At 33.9% G+C, this 18,518-nt stretch overlaps 2 long non-coding RNA genes across 2 annotated transcripts in view; one reads left to right on the forward strand and one right to left on the reverse strand.

Moving 5' to 3' along the window:
- Window positions 1-9,892: 9,892 nt before the first annotated feature.
- LOC129924407 (uncharacterized) overlaps window positions 9,893-18,518 on the reverse strand; it is a 116,035-nt gene continuing 107,409 nt past the window's right edge. The window contains exon 8 of the long non-coding RNA XR_008776328.1: window positions 9,893-10,080. This is a non-coding gene — a long non-coding RNA (uncharacterized LOC129924407). The remainder of the gene's footprint in view (window positions 10,081-18,518) is intronic.
- On the forward strand, window positions 10,497-15,290 carry LOC129924411 (uncharacterized). Its single transcript, XR_008776332.1, has 5 exons — window positions 10,497-10,582; window positions 12,233-12,323; window positions 13,140-13,203; window positions 14,739-14,819; window positions 14,942-15,290. It is a non-coding gene; the product is annotated as an uncharacterized LOC129924411 (long non-coding RNA).

Here is an 18,518-nt window from a genome sequence, read left to right on the forward strand (position 1 = left end):
AAGTGCTTGGCTGCCAAACATAGGTCTAGGGTTTGAAGACCATTTTTTTTATAATAGTCCTAATATAAAGAAAAACAATTAGGCACCTTTCTGTCCACCCAGCTCAAATGGGTTCCTGACATTTAATGGAGAAAAGTAAAGGCGGTTGGTCATTGTGGTGGCCACCTGATACCCTCATTGACCATAAGACACAGAAACAGATGATTTTTGTATCATCTGTCTTACAGATGGCAAAGTCTGAAAAGGGAAATTTATTTGAACTTGAATATTTTCACATTTTGCCCTACATCAAAAAGCTTCTCCCATTTTTTGTCTATCATTCACTTTGTCTTTGGAATGGTTTCTTTTTGATAATGATTGAATATTGAAGTCAATTAGATTAGTTGACTATGAGTTTGTGGAGAGTAATCACTTACTAGATGTTAATAGCATTTCCTGTCATATCTTTTTTGGTAATTTCATTGCTAATTTTCTTCTTGTTCATTGAAGTAATTACTGTACATTTCAAGGTGTATTGAGACCAGCACAATGACCTATTTTCCCTTTACCATTAACTTTCAAATACATTAATAGTTATCTCTTAATATGAATTCAGTAATTTAGCACAGACCAGTTACAATTTAAAAAAAAAAATGAATGCCACTTTGATTGCAAGGTATACATATACATCAAAATGAGTCAATTAAATCAATGTATACGATATCACAATAAAACTGAAAGTGCTGCACAAATAAATATTTAGTTGTACATTGGTAGTCCTGATATTACTTTTAGTAGTAGAAATAACTTAATTCATTTAGATCAGGGGTGGGCAAATTACAAACCACGGGCCACATGCGGCCTGCCAAAGTGTTTTTTGCGGCCCGCGGAAACCTACAGAATTCAGGTGAGCCCACAGATTAAACATATAAAAATGCAAATATATTAAAAATAAATAATTTTAAATATCTTATCAATTATGATACTTAAATGGCCTAAATTGTGCCGATGTGCCTAAAATCAAATCAATCAATTATGATGAAGAAGCTAAATAAACATTCTCTAAAGTTTTAAGCAAATGAAGATTATGCTTATTGGTAATATTTTGAAACAAGACACACACTCAGACCAGTATTTATGTAGAACTGTGTTGAAAGTGTTGGGTTGGCTTGGAACAAGATGTCAAGTGTAACAACTGATGGAGCCCATGCTTTAACTGAGAAAAACAGTGAATATCAGACATATTATTGACCTAATCATCTCAGTGATCAAACTTATCAGAGCCACAGACAGTTTCAAGAAGTACCACATGGGCAAGGTATTGAAAAGAATATGGGGTCTCAAGGAAAATTTTTTTTTTCCTTAATGACACTGACAGTGGCTTTCTTACTAATGTTTCTAATGAAGAGTTGCAATGGGCTACTTGCACATCATGAAATTTATGAGCATCTTTTCAAGCTTTTCCATTTCTCCAGTCAAGCAAGTGAAAACAGGTTTTATCATTTTGTAAATGTTAAACATACTATACCACTGACTCAAGTCCGTTTCAGCAGACAACATGAAGTTTATTTTACCATAATAATAATAATAGTACACTGCACTCCTTGTTAGTGCTACAAGTCAAGAAATAATAACAATCCTATCCACATAACAGCGGTATCAAAAGTATCCAATATATGTTAGTCACAAATCACGTCCGCATCTCAGCGGGTAACAATAAGAACAATTGCTACTAGTGACACTGGAGCTCCAACTATAGATATCCATTGCAATACGAATAATACTTTAATATTCAATAAGCACATGATGAAATCAACTCTCAAAATAATTAATCAACAATCATTAGTCCATCGACTTTCATGCTATATACATATATATACACCAGTCCAGGAAGCAACGTCCAACCTTCCTGTACCGGGAGCAAAACCTTACTGACTTGACTAGACTGAACTCAAAGTCAACTTTATTCATTCTACTTCCTGTTTTCTACATCAGGAATTCCACGTGTCTTTTAAACTCTTAACATGACGTGAACTTTAGATCATGCAATGTCAACTAAGACTGTGACACATTTTCCTTTGCTGAAAGGTGAAACTATTTCTAGTAAAAAGAAAAGAACAAGACTTATGGAATTTGAAAACAAATGTTAAGACGTCAAGAACTTAAACCATTTTTGAATATCCTCACTTCACCATTTAGTACAGAAGCTGATTCAGCTCCCGAGGAAATACTTCCTAGCAAATTATGACCCAAAAGAGAAGCAGTTTGAAGGGTGCATAAGCTGTATTTCCACACTTAAAAAGACTTGATGCTAAACTTTGACATTTTTGGATGCACAAGAATATTTTCTTTTGTTTGAACATATGCAACCAGAAGAACAAGTGGATGCTGACTGGCTGTAATTTAACAGCAGTCACAAAGATAAGAACTAGTAAAGCTAGTTCCAGAGTTCCGGAACATTATGCACAATTAAATACTTCACATTAAGTATAACTGGATTGTTGTGAAGAATGAATGTGATGTAAAAAGACAGTAACAAAATTTTTTTAAATATTAGTTAAATTAGTTTCAAAAATTGCTAAATCTTGTTATAATTCCTCAATTTGAATGTCTAATACAGTATACAAGTAAATTAATAGACAGCTAGCATATTTTTCTAAGTTGTAAATACAAATTATATATATGTGGCCCCCTATTACTAAAAAAAAAATTTAATGTGGCCCTCAACAGAAAAAGTTTGCCATCCCTAATTTAGATGGTTGATTTTAAAAGGGAGACAATTAAATTAGAAGTTATACTACTTAGACATTAAAAAAAAAAAGAAAGATACAAAGGGATAAAATAAAGTACCAGTTGTTATTCTTAAAATTAAAAAAAAATGTATTTAACACATTAGCATATTCTGTTCCAAAAATATAAACTTGATCAGAATATTTATTGCTAGAGTTGTATACTCTAAACATTACTACAACAGATATATTGACATGCTGATCTATTGGTTCCCATGGGATAAAGCACAGTCAGGCAGTCATCTAATGAACAACGTAGTTAACACCCAGGACTATACATAAATACTTCATGTCAACTTAATAACATTGACACTACCAACGAGGTTCAATGTACAATGAATTTACACTGAATTCTATAAATGATTATAAAAACTAAAATGCAAGTAAATAAATGCTTTCACTATGATATACATATTCTACATATATACAAACAAAACAAACTTGATATGAATAAACCAAAATTTTTATCACTTTAAAAAAAATTGTTCAGTGCAGAGAGTACATTAAATATGAGATGTTTTTAATATATAGCTATAAAAACCTTAATTATGTAATACAATAAATATGCCATTGTACAATATTTCATTTACAAAACATGGTTGAAAAAAGTCTAGTAATATAGCAGTGTTCAGTGGTAACATTTTCATAAAGAACTCTTAAAAGAAAACTACAGTTGATAATCTTATCTTATATAATACAGATGTTACTTCAAAATAGAAGATAATGCATATATTAAAAAGTAAATTAAGTTATTAGTAACAAGTAAAATACATGCCAGTGGTTTGAAATACAAATATATCCAGTTATCATCTATTAATAGGTCTAATCACCTGTACAGGTACCATTTATTCAAAAAACATTCCACATAAAGATGATGTAATCTCAAAAATGAAATGTTTTCTTTTTAAATTTCTTTAGCATTAAAATTTTTTAATGGAATCCTGTGGTTAATTAACTGTACTTATACCTATTTAAATTTCAATGACAAATATCTTAAAATCCAAAGTAAATGAATAATAGGTACCTGGTAAATTTAAATTAATAAACATAGCAAGTTGTCTTAAAAAACAAACACCCAAATTGACCTTTGATCCTTCTTTCATGAACACTCTCAGCATTAAGAAAACTAAACCATTCATGAACAGTATTGTCTTGAGCATAAAAGGGTGTTATTTAGTGACTACAAAAAGTTGTATACAATTAATCTCAATCTTTTATCACTAAACGGATAGAAATCTTTCTGCTAGACAAGTAAGCAATGGATTTCAGATATCCCTCACAGCTTCTGTGGTTGAATGATTCTCAGAATAAAAGCTGCTTAGAATAATATCAGTTGAGCTTGACCATCACTAAACAGAATTGACAGGTAAGGGGACACACAATTCGTTCACTGAAATTTATAATGCAGAAATTTTCAATAGTAATTATGAAATTTTTAGAAAAGATAGGGCTTAAAATCATGGAGGAGTTCTTTTAGCAATAAAAAACACTCTTATAGCAGAAGAAATTACCTTACCTAACTCAAAAATATAGAATCTACATTTTGTAAAATTAATACCACCTCAACATCCCTAATAATAGGCAGCATTTACAGACCACCAAATTCTAGTTTAGAATACATGCAGGAACTATGTAATCAGATTACTACACTTAAAGAGACAGATAAAAATGCAGTTTTTTGGATTATGGGTGATTTCAACCTACCTGATATAAATTGGAAAACACTAACCATAGATAAACACCAAAACCCTAAGGACATAAATGAGCTTTTCATAGAAACTTTACACAACCTAAGTTTATATCAAATCATTAAAAAGCCAACTAGATTAAACAACACATTAGATCTCTTCTTAACCAACAGACCTGGATTATTCGTTTATTATGATATTATCCCTGGTCTATCAGACCATGAGATCATAAAAATACACAGTCAGATAAAAGCAGTAGCCAATACAAAACCCCAAAGAAAAATTTTACTCTGGAATAAATGTAACCTAACACAACTACACCAAGCTGCATTAAACTTTCAACAAACATTCTTATTAGAAAAAGACATTAACCAACCAGTCGATGACCTCTGGAATTTCATTAAAAACCATCTTAAAAGCATTATAGAAAATCAAATACCAACTAAATACACATCAAACAAAATAAATAAATGCTGGTTTAATAATAGACTAAAGAAGCTTTGTAAACAGAAGGAAAACCTATATAGAAAATTTAAAGAAACCAAGGCAGAAAGAGTTTACAAAAAGTATATAAAAATTAAACACCTAACCCAAAAAGTAAGCAGACAGCTGCAGAGTGAATACATAAACAATGTAATATCTAAAGATTACAACAAAAACCTATGGTCATACATTAAGTCTAAGAAAATGGAAACAACAGGCATAGCGCCTTAAAAGATGAACATGACATAATACATAATGATAATGAAACTAAAGCAAACATCCTAAACAAATACTTTGCATCAGCATTCTCAGCCCCAGGAGACAAAGACATATTACTTAATTTGAACCAAGTAGACAACATAGAAGATTTAGTAGTACAAGAAAATGGAATTCAAAAACTATTAGCCAACACCAAACCAAATAAAGCGTCTGGACCTGAAGGTATTCCAGCTAGATTACTCAAAGAACTAAGCAATGAACTAGCCCCAGTGTTCAAAATACTCTTTCAGGCATCGCTTAACCAGGGCAGAGTACCAAAGGACTAGAAAGAAGCTAATGTCACCCCCCTATTTAAAAAAGGAGAAAAATCTGACCCAGGAAACTACAGACCAGTATCACTTACCAGCATCACATGTAAAATCCTAGAACACATAATATGTAGCAACATCATAAACCACTTAGACAAACATAATGTCCTCACCCCATACCAACATGGCTTTAGGAAATATAGATCATGTGAAACACAACTAATAGGACTAATTGATGATTTTTCAAAAGGTTTAGATAATAGTGAAACAAATAGATGCTATCTTACTAGATTTTTCCAAGGCTTTTGACAAAGTTCACCACTATAGTTTGCTTAAACAATTAAAATATTTCGGCATTAATGGTCCACTGCATCAGTGGATTAAAGATTTTCTGATAGGGAGAGAACAAACTGTAATAATAAATGGCTCTAAATCAACACCGATAACAGTAAACTCAGGTGTATCTCAAGGAACAGTCTTGGGTCCACCACTATTTTTAATTTACATAAATGATTTACCAAATTGCATTAGTTCAGGAACAAAAGTCAGATTATTTGCAGACGATTGCATAATATATAGAACAATAAAAACAACACAAGATACAGATATTTTACAAAGAGAATTAGATGAATTACAGAAAAGGGAATCAAATTGGAGCATGTCTTTCCACCCAGAACAATTGCTATAACTTAGCCAAATAACCTCAACGAAAGGAGTATAAAATAACAAAATAGAATGTTTAATAACCAAATAGGAAACTAGATCTAGAATTACACTAATCACATCACAAGCGTCGTTTTCATCTCTAATCATCGGCCATCTTGACTTCCTCTCTTATTTCATGTCTCTGTCCTGTGTCTCATGGTGCGCAGTCTCACACCTAATGACAGCGTGCATTGTAGAGTCATAACACCAATTGTTGCAACTCTCGGCTAGGCACTCAACGAATAGGCATGCAACTCAACACAGTGTAACAGGAAATAAAGACAGGTGTTTATTCACTAGGACAAACACATAGCATCCTTCAGCTTCCTCAGAGTCTTTCTACTAATTTACCAGTCCTTTAGACAGCAACCCGAATGTGGACCAACGACAGCCTTCCCCGCTTCATTCCAGGTCCCTTCTACAACCTTCAGGCAGCACCAAAAGCTTGCTTCTTAGTTTCCAAACATTCAGACTCTTCACAATCCCTGATGCCCTGTTCTTCTCTCCATTCTAGTCTCTTCCTGTTTACGTTCACTAGTGCGCTAGTGCGCACCTCAAGCACTGGTGCAAGGCAGGGTTACAACACTACCCCCATGTTTACACAACATTTGAATAGTAACACAACGATTATATAGGAAACTAAAAGCAGTGATAAATCTAGGAATAAAAAATACTGATAACAGTGAAAATAATTTCACAACAGTTTTACAAGTTTTAATTAATCTTTTAGACATTTAAAACAATGTTTAATGATTATAAATCTGTCTACTAAAGCAAAAAAAATTTCTTTAATTTTCAAATTAAATTATTGTGACCAAAAAAGCTATCACCCTAACTTCAATACTGCTTACCAAGACAGATTGCAACTTATAGTTCGTCCATCGTGGTTCGATGATGACCACTTTGTCATCCAGGGGGCTGAGGGCTTTGCACTGGGGTTTTATGCCTCCTCATGTGGCTGGTGAGACCTATGTGAGCCCGGAATGTTCGGCCGCACACTGGGCAGGTTATTCCAGCTGGAGCTAGTGTCGTGGGCCTTGCTTTTCTTTTCTGGCGTTTTTCTTCTGCCAGCATTGTTCTTTTTTCCCCAGCAACCTGTGCGCCAGTTTTCACAGCGCGACGCCATGATGCTTTGTCATGTGCCTCTGTCTCCCAGGTGCCTGGGTCTATGCTGAACGCCTTCAGAGAAGCATTGAGGGTGTCCCTGAAGCGCTTTCTTTGACCACCTTGCGAGCGCTTTCCTTCGCTTAGTTGGCCATACAGGAGTCGTTTAGGGATGCGGTGGTCTTCCATTCTGTAGACGTGACCTGCCCATCGCAGCTGGGACTGCATCAGGATTGTGTGGATGCTTTGCAGACACACTCTGGTATTTTGTCTTGCAATTTGACATTTAGTATTTTTCTCAGACATGTCATGTGGAAGTGGTTTAGTTTCTTTGCATGTTTACTGTACACTGTCCATGTTTCTGAGGCATATACAATGTAGGGAGGATGACGGCTCTATAGACCCCTAGCTTGGTGTTTGTGGATATACCACGTCTGTTCCAGACATTTGTAGACAATCTGCCGTAGGATGCACTGGCCTTGGCGATACGCAGGTCGATTTCACTATCGATTTTTCCATTTCCGGAGAGTGTGCTGCCAAGATATGTGAATTTGTCCACTGCGTTTATATCCTGTCCATTTATAGTAATGCTTGGATCCATGTAGGCTTTCCCAGGAGCAGGTAGATATAAGACTTCAGTCTTGTTCGTATTGATGGTAAGGCCAAAGTCTGAGCATGCTCTTGAGAAGTCACTGACGATGCTCTGCAGATCGTTTTCAGAGCAGGCATTTAGGGCACAGTCGTCAGCAAATAGCAAGTCTCTGATTACTGCTGCGTTTGTTTTTGTTTTTGCTTTAAGCCGCCTCGGGTTGAGTAGGCCACCATTAAATCTGTATGATATATTTATCAAGACAGATTGCAACTTAGTTTCTGGATCAATGACAACAACCACTTCATGATTTTCTCATACAATGTAGATCAGAGATTTCTGTGTAAAGAAAGGAGATTCAATTCAGAAGTTGCAAGTCAGAAATACAAAAAGCAACACAAATATGTATTTGCAAATACAGACAAAAATATACCACTCAAGGCTGAATTCATTCATAGAAATTTATGGCAGAATACATAGAAATATGAGAAGTAAATAGCTTGATAGACAGAAACATGACCTGTAAATTACTTGATAGGGTTAATGTTGTAATTGAAATTTAACAGTAGACTTCAAATAAGAAAAGAATGTTAATGTATGTTAAATTACAGGTTTCACTAGTTTAGCTAATAGCAATTTGAATATTATTTTACACTTGGTAACTACATGCTTCAACTTTACTCTGTGCAAAAGTGCAGTCCTACCTTGATTTCTATCAAGTGATCTCCAGCCTACATGTTTCAGTTCTTTACCAGCCATTAACATAAGACAATCAAAGCCATATTGTAAATCATGTGAACTATCTGAATTGTTCTTCTCTTCTACAGCAAGATGTCTTCACTCAATGCATAATTCCCCTAGAATGAAGAAGATAAGATAATCCATGCATTGTTAACAGAAAGATGTCAATTAACTGTGATGTCATCCTCTGAGCTGAGTCAGCTAGAGCTGCTCCCAATGTTTATTCCTGTCAAGAATGCCTTGCTTTGGCAAGTCTTTCAAAACCTTTTACAACTTACACCTTCAAGTGTCTTTCAATGAACAAATCACGTTGATCCTCTGCCAACATAAAGAAGTATACATAGATATTAGCATTTCAAAGTCATGGGCCAAAAGCTCAGTCATTTTTCATTTCGTTTCTATATCAATATTTTGATTTTTTGTCGGCTAAAGGATTTGTGTACCTCATAGGAAAACAATGGGGTCCTGGGTTTGAACCTCCAGCCTCAATGAAGATTGGGATTTTGAATTTTTAGGGTGCCCCTCAGTAACCCAACTCTAATGGGTAACTGATTTTAGGTGGGGAAAATTAAGGTGGTTAGTCATTGTGCTGGACACATGACGACCTGCTCATTAACCACTAGCCATAGAAACATAACCTTGACATCATTAGCTCCATAGATCGCAAGGTCTGAAAGGTAAACTTTACTTTTTTTTTTTTTTATTAATATCCACTGTGCATACTGCATCCCATTACTTCTTACTTATGTACAATAGATTTCTCTTTTCCCTTCCTTGTGTTTCTTGAATCTAGTATCTTTTTATAGAGCATTCTGATACCTCCACAAAGCTAATGGATTATATTATTTGTCATAATGTCCAAAAATAGAAACTAATTATTGTATAATGAGAATGTGGGTATGTGTGTTGTCTATCCAGTATCCAAAACTACACATTTTTCAAGAAAAAATCAACAAATTAAACATATTGAAAAGGTAATAAAAATTAACAAGGCTTATGTGAAGGTCTTTCTAAATTTTATTAAGATTTGTGGTTAAACAGTAGAGTTCTTTTTATTTATTTAAATAGATCATTGAGTGTAATACTTCAAGACCTATATCTAGTTCCTAATCTTCAGACAGGCGATCATGGATAAAATCTGAACATTTTCATTTCAATGTATGGATTCCATGGTGGAAAGGTGTTCTACAGCTTCTGCAAAGATCATGCAATATCCACCCTAGACAAACAGTATCCACCTTAGACAAACAGTATCCATTTCTATATAAAAAAAAATACATACATATAATTTTCTTTACATATTAAAAGAAAAAGAGAAAGATTACCTGAGGTGACCAGACACCATCAATAAAGCAATATTTTTTTGAGATATCAGTTACTGGTTCGGAAACTGCAGATGGATCAGTCACTGTACAAAACTTGGTCAGTAAAATTTGAAAAGTAGACAACTCCATGGTAAACAATAAAATCGCCACCTGAAAACACAAATAAACAATAAGAGGATGTAGACACACACAAAAATTATTACAATGTATGATTTTAATTCAATGTGAGCCAAAGGAATAGTTATAACCTTATATAGCCTTAAACACATCAAACATTTGAACTAGTGGCCAATAGTGCGCCACATTTTAAGGATAAATGTATAAAATATACAGCTATTTTATTTGAATAAATGTGAATATTAAAGTCAATATAAACAAATATGAGACTGTGTGACAAAAGTGTAACTTAAATATTACATACTGTTTGTGTTTTTTTTTCTCTGTGTTCTCATTATAAATTGTAGGGTTCAGATATATATATATTTATCGAAGATGAACTCCATTATTTTCAGATCAGGCAGCTTTCCATACAATCTTTATTCTAAAGGACTGTTGGGGGCCAGTATTTTGAATGGGCCTCATAATAAAATAAGGCCACGTGTTTCAACATTCAGAATAAGTGTTGCCTCATTATGTTGTGCCCTGTTCAAAGGTTAAAAATAATTCATTGACTGTGTCCTGATAGAATGTAACATGCATCCTTAATCCTGATGTTTGAGTGACTACTGTTATATTTTTGGTTTATACTACTCTTTTTTTCTTTTTCTATTCTCTTCCAGATATAGTGGAATTTAAGAAAAGAAAAAGTAAAGTACCACTTTCAGACCTTGTGGTCTATAGGGCAGATGATGTAAAGGGCATCTGTTTCTGTGGCCTATGGTTAACAAGGGTGTCATGTGTCCAACCACCTTTACTTTTCCCTAACTAATGTCAGGTACCCACTAGAGCTGGGTGGATTCAAGAGGTGCCCAAAGATCCCAAAATTAAAAACCCCAGTCTTCAGCAGGATTCAAACCCTGCACCCTGGTTCAGTAGCCAAGTGCTTTACCACTTAGCCACTGCACCTCCCATGGAATTTAAGACTGCTTAGTTATTCTCCCATTTGGGCAGTGTCAGATTTTTCTTCTCCTCTATTTGAAAGTGTGCTGGGATCCATTGGAGAACAGTTTTCTTGCTATTATTGTTGAGATTTATAAGAGCTATCCTGACCTTTTTGATAGAGGAGGCATCAGATTTTTTTAAACATTAGAAAGAAATGTTTATTCATTAGAAAGTGTGCATGAGAGATCGCCAGTGGCAATTAAATTTTCTAATCTTTCTCAATTGAGCCATTTATTGAATAAGACAGCTCCTCTGTTACTGGTGGATTCTTAAGATGATTCATCTGTATAATTGACCCACTAGTTATTGGTTTATTAGATTTGTAGAAAAATATTCACCATTTTCTTGAGATCTTTCTGATTGTGATAAGATTTTTTGGTTATGTTTTCAATACTGTCTCTTACAGCAGAAAGAGAGCTTAGGTCCCAGGGAAGAGAGTTATTGCACTGTTTAACTGATTCATAAATTATATTTTATAAGTGGTGTTTCTTTGAGATTCTCGTATGAAATGAGGTATTTTCAGTTAATTTTGAGTGTCAGACTTGTGGGTTTAAGTTTTGAGTGGGAAGCTCTCTTAGGTTTCCATTTTAGTAAACTGAGTAAGGATTATTATTTCTCTTATTTTGTCCAGAGAAACCAGGGAAAAAATGATCTCTTCCATTGCTTTGAAGGTTGTTGTTTTCATTGTTTGGAGTTAGGTTTTTGTTTTACTTTTTTACTTTGACAATTTTCTGTAGAATTGACTGCTGTAGCACTGTGTTCTAGAGTGATGTAGCTGGTACATTTCTTTTTCAAAATGTAATTTGCTTATGGAATCTCACAGCCTGCTAGGTGGTTGGTGTTAGCCTTCCCTGGTTGTCCAAGAAGTCTACATCTGAATTGCCAGTTACACTGATGTGATTTGGTATCCACTGCATCTAGCATGATGTAGCTGGTACATTTCTATTTCAAAATGTTGTGACTTGGTATTCACTGCATCTAGCGTGATGTAGCTGGTACTTTTCTATTTCAAAATGTTGTGACTTGGTATTCACTGCATCTAACGTAATGTAGCTGGTACATTTCTTTTTCAAAATGTTGTGACTTGGTATCCATTGCATCTAGCATGATGTAGCTGGTACATTTCTATTTCAAAATGTTGTGATTTGCTCCCAATTAATATTTCCATTTTATATCTTTTTCAATTTCACTTTTTTTTTAGTTGACTTTAAAGACTGTCATTTTAATCATACTGCCATGTAAGATCTTTAAATTTGTTGAACCATGGATTGGGCAATCATAAATCTATAAAGGTTAGTATGAGTGAAAGCATAAATGAGTTTGAATATAACTATATCAAACAGATTAAAAAAGTTAAAGTTCTCCTTTCAGACCTTCTGGTCTATAGGGCAGATGATGTTAAGGTCATCTGTATCTGTGGCCTATGATTTATGAGGGTGTCATGTGGCCAGCACAACGACCAATCACCTTTACTTTTCCCCAACCAATGTCAGGTACCCATTAGAGCTGGGTGGACTCAGAGGCGCCCAAACATCCAGAAATTAGAAATCCCAGTTTTCACCAGGATTCATAGCTGGGACCCCCAGCATGGAAGCCAAGAGCTTTACCACTCAGCCACCACGCCTTTATCAAATTGATTAGGCTAAAAGTAGTCCTATAGTTCTTTGAGTGAAAAAAACACAAGAAAACAGTGTTTAATGAATAAAAAATGGAAGAAGAAACTTTTTTTCCCCACTAAAGTAAATCAAAGTAAAGTTCCCCTTTCAGACCTTACAATCTATGGGGCTGAGGATGTAAAGGTCATCTGTTTCTGTGGCCCATGGTTAATGAGGTTTTCAGCACAACAACCACCCGCCTTTACCTTCCCCATCACATCAGGTAACTTTAGGTTGGTAGACATAGTCATGTGATCAGGGCACACATATTGTTGGTAAAAATCTGGTTTCTATGCACAGTCAACACACGCTTTTAGGCACTTACCATGGATAAGTCGAGCAAAGAAAGATATAGTCAGGAAATTACAGAAATAAATAATATTGATCCTTACACTTTGAAAGCAAGCCATCATAATAAAGAAAATGATTTGCTGCCCTCCTTGTGTTATCCAGATCTCTTCACTTATAATCTTGTTCTACTGAAAGTGCCTACACAATCACAAAGGATGAATTCAAGGTATTCCGAATCAATTTTATTGTTAGACCTAGATTAGATCTAGATCTACTAATCTAGACTACATTCTAGATCTATATTCTAGCTATTTAAGTTAGCATATCTAGACATATATACAACATTCATATAGATTGTGATAGAGATCTACTCTTTACTCAAGCCTTCAAGGTCTAGTATTCTAGATCTAGATCTATGGCTATATAGATCTATTATATATTATATACAAAATCTGGATGATGTTTGTAAAAATATTTGTAAAATGTTTTACATGTTTCGGATGTTCCTTCAGAGTTGAAGATAGTTTACTTCCTAGTCCAAACCTCCCGCAGGACAACGGGGGATGGGAGCGGGCAGGATTTGAACCCTCGACCATAGATAAATCCGAACGTCCAACAGTCCAGCGCACAAACCACACGACCAGGCAGCCATCCTGTCTCAGATTAGAGTGTGACTAGATCTAGAGTCTAGCCTACATAATACTTAGGCTTAGTAGGTCATTCTAGATCTCATCTAGACTCTATAGAATAGATCTAGATAACATCTAAAATCTACATATCTCTGTTGCTGCATATTTTAAGCATATGAGACTTAATCTTTATCTAATAGATATAGCTAGATCTAGTCTTCACTTCTAGGTCACTTGATAAGATAAATAAATTTAGCTTTTATATAGCACTACTTTCATGCTTATAGCATGCTCAGAGCGCTATGGTCCAATCAATCTCATTGGTGGACCGGAGAGGAGGGGTATCTGGAAGGTTTTCAGTGCTGCCTTTAGGTGCTCATTAAACACATCTCTGCACAAGTCGAATGTCGAACCACAAGCCCCCTCCATAGGTAGCCGCAAGTAATCTTGAGAGACCACCAAGATAGATCTATAATATTATATATATATATATATATATATATATATATATATATATATATATATATATATATATATATATATATATATATATATATATATATATATATATATATATATATATATATATATTACATATTAGTATTATAATTTATTAGATTAGAGATGTTAGAGATAACTTATAAATATATATATGAACTATGGTTACAGATAATAGTTACTTATTATTAGATACTAGTATTATCTAGATCAGATCTAACTTCTAAACCAAAGAAAACTTTACTATGCAGTTTAGATCTAAGTCTAGGGCTGAAGACTTTTTAAAGTTTATTTTAGGACTAGGCTCATCAAGACTAGTAACTTGTTGATAAATCTAATGGTCCTAGATCTGTGTTTCTTTTACAACTTTCAAATGCTCTTTAAGATTTGAAGCTAATTACACCTTAGCCCAAACCTTTTGGCTGTTGCAGCTGAAGCACTTCACTAGTCTCAATTGAATTTTTGGTGTAGACTTGGGTTTTTAATTTCTATATTTTTAGGATGCTTCGAAGTCCAACCAATGTCTTGATATGAACAGGTATTTTTTATTATTTTTTTTTCTTTTCATTATACAAGAGCTCTACATCTATTACTAAAATGTTATTGCTATTTTTACTTTTGAAAATGTCTACAGGCTTACAAGAGTTTAGCAGCTTACAACCAGTTCCTAGATGGTTGGGTTCAAGATATTATGGCTTTTAAACCACTAGCAAAGGTAAGTAATAAATATTGTTATATTATACTAAATATCTTGATATTCATTGTATTTACATGTATATGAGACCAATGTCTTGATATGAACAGGTATTTTTAATTATTTTTTTTTCTTTTCATTAGGTTCTTCACTCTCAGTGGTTAGCAGAATAGGTACTGCAGCCCTGGATAAGTCGAGATGGTATTATTCTATCAGCCCACTGTTCTTGTACAGTTGGACTTGGAGAGTCCTGCACTCATGTGGCAGCCACTTTATTTATGCTGGAAGCCAACACCAGACTAAAAGAGAGTAAGAGATAGTTACAGGCTTGTTATCTTACTGGATAAATCCATCAGAGCTTAAAAAAGTTTTGCCAACTAAGGTTTCTGAGACTGACTTCACCTCATCAAAAACAAAAAGTTAAATTTGATTCTCTTGTGAACAACATCACTTCTAAAAATAAAAATTTAAAGGCTATTAAATCCAAAGAAACTATAAAGCTTAGTCTAAATATTTTTAATTCATTTATTGAAAGTAATGAGACAACACCTTGAGGTGTTATTCCAATCAGATATTTTACTATGTTGTGCTTATAGGATGGCTGCCTGGTCGTGCGGTTTGCGCACTGGACTGTCGTTCGGATTTATCGACGGTCAAGGGTTAAACCCTACCCGCTCCCATCCCCCGTCATCATCCTGCGGGAGGTTTGGACTAGGAAGTAAACTATCTTCAACTCTGAAGAAACATCCGAAACATGTAAAACATTTTACAAATATTTTTTTATAGGAAGAATAGGTTTGTGCCTGTGCTTTAATGCTGCTAGGTCTTTCAATGAAAATTTTAAAACAGTCATTTATAACTGTCACCTTCCTGCCATTAAGTACTAATAATTTCTTTGGGCCTGAGACTCTCCTTATTGGGCCAGAAAATCAAATCGGACATGTTGACATACATAACATCCAAAACAGTATATGAATATCTTAGATGCAGTTGTGGGATGAATTTTGAACATATCAGCTAATACATAGGCAGGTTTACCTAGAATATTTGAAATAATGTGTGTTAAAAAAAATATTTTTTGTACATTCATAATTATAGTAGTTAAATTAAATTATTTTATATATATATGTAAATGTGAGACAGTGCATTTTTTTATACCTGTTTTATATCCAAGCTATCCAATGAGAAATATTTATATAATTTAATATATAGATATATTTATTCAAATCATATAATGCATTCATTTATTTGTGGAAATAAAAGAAATGAATTGAAGTATTGTTTGTATATTAATTATTATTATCTTATCTATTAGTATGAAAATTGTAGATCTATTCATTCAAGAGACCCTCAGTGGAACCTGGAGTACCAGGTTCCAATCTCGTTGAAGACTGGTATTTTGAATTTTGGGATACCTCTAAGTCCAACCAGATTTAAATGGTATTTGACATTAGTTGGGGAAAAGTAAGGTGGTTGGTCATTGTGCTGGACAAGACATCCTCGTTAACCTAGTCCACAGAAACAGGTGACCTTTACATCATCTGCCTTATAGATCGTAAGGTCTTTAAAGTTAACTTGTTTATTAAAAAAAACATTTTATTTCAAGATCAATTCTTGTAACTATGTAACTGTTTGAATAACAATGGACGCCAAGAACTAGTTGTTTTTTTGATAAAGTATCTTAGTTATTAATTCAAATAAAGATGTCTGCCTGGTCATGCATTTTGCGCAATGGACTGTTCAGACTTACAGATGGTTCTGGGTTTAAACCCTGCCCATTCCCATCCCCTGTGGAAATCATTTCTAAAAAGTTAAATCTAAATCTAATCTAGATTAAAAGATTCTAGTCAATCTAGCTAGAGCTTGAGAGTCGAGTACTATGTCACATGCTATATGTGTGGATCTAGTATGTATGTTTAGAGTATACTATTATGTAGAATCTATTTATATCGACTCAAGCTCTATACTAGATCTAGACCAATTACAGACTATTTATAATACTATCACGATCTAGATGCATGTTTATAATCTAGACTTGTATTAATTATTAGATCTAGCTCTAGATTCTAGATACAGTTTTAAGTCTTAGATCTAGACCATGAAAAAACCTTCTAGATACGAATCTTGATTAGATTTCTAGCTTACAACTTGTATTTGACCTACATGTTACTTTATTGTTGTTTTTTTAAATTACTATTTAGATCAGTAGATCTACTAAATGTAGCCTGAGAAGATTTACCTATAAATCCTATATGTTAAGATATATAATCTAAATCTGTAGCATTTACTTTTGACTTTAGCCATAGGAGTAAGTGATACACTATTGTTGGAGCATAGTGATATGAAATCTAGTCTTTATACTAGAATATAGTATAACTAGCATTCCAGACTAACATAGGTGGACATAGGTTTCACCAGTCACATGAGGAAGCACTAAACCCCAGTGTAAAGCCCTCAGCCATGATGGACAAACTATTTATTGTATCATCTAGTTAATATAGATCTATCTACTTTATCTTATTATAATTAAATCCACTAAATTGTACTGTAAAATGTTTTACATTTTGGAAGTTCCTTCGTAGTCCAAACCTTCCCAGGGCAACAGCCAAGTCTTTTCGAAGTAATCTCTTTTTGAAGTAATCTCTTCATCCCTAGAGCCTTGCCAAGTTCTAGGCCTAGGTCGTCTAGGAATGCTAAAAAATCTCATTCCTTTCTTGTTTATTGACGTATATGAGTTTTTTTTTAGCACCCTTTTATGCAGCAGTAGCTAGGCATTTTGTTTAAATTAATGCACTAAAAAGGTCAAAGTAGAGATTGTGTTTTGGAAACTTAAACCCGATTGTATTAGATCTAGATTTACTATAGTCAGTATAGCCAGAGTAAGGCTACTAATGTAAACTTACAAACAAAATGGCGGATCAGCTTAGTACGCAGAAACTGTCGTATCATATGTCTACCAACCCAAAGGGTGGAATGACCTAAAGATCTGAAATCCGAAATCCCAGCTTTTACTGGGATTCGAACCGGAGACCTTTTAAAACATTATCATTAATCATGGCTAGATAATAGATTTGAAAGAAAAATTATTTTGTTAATTATTTACCTCCATATTCATGAATTATTTATAATCTGGAATTAATAGGGCTGGCTCAGTCCTTTTGCTATTAGTATTAGTAAGGGTCTTACCAGCATTCTGAGCATTGCACAGTCTGTCTCCATACTCATTATCATACTGTCTGATCTTAGACAGTTTTCTCACATACTATCACTGAGTAGTGAGTATCAGTATATTTATATTGAGTATAATGTCTGTAGTTAGTGTAGTCTGATTGAAGTTTGAAGGCATCAATGTAACTCAGTGTAAGTTAGACGTAAGTCTAGTCTAGAATTCAATTAAAAAACGTATTCTTAGAATATTATAGGTAGTCCACAACATCAATGGCCACAACCGTGGCCCAGTAATTTGGGTAAAACTTCCCATCGAATACCCCTAGTTATTAGACTGTCATGGTGGATCTTAGTTTACTAACTAGACCTAGACTAATCAGTGATCTTTTTGAAAAGAGACGATTAAAGAATTATTTGGAAAGGGATCAATCATGTAAAGAAAATCGTTGAGAGGTGTAATTGTTTATAATTTAATTTTTCGCGTCAACGACAGCTGATTTTATTTATTTATTTTTATTTGTACGTATTAAATACTAAAATAAGATATATAAA

The sequence above is a fragment of the Biomphalaria glabrata genome, chromosome 2 (genome assembly GCF_947242115.1).
Source record: "Biomphalaria glabrata chromosome 2, xgBioGlab47.1, whole genome shotgun sequence".
Taxonomy (NCBI): domain Eukaryota; kingdom Metazoa; phylum Mollusca; class Gastropoda; family Planorbidae; genus Biomphalaria; species Biomphalaria glabrata.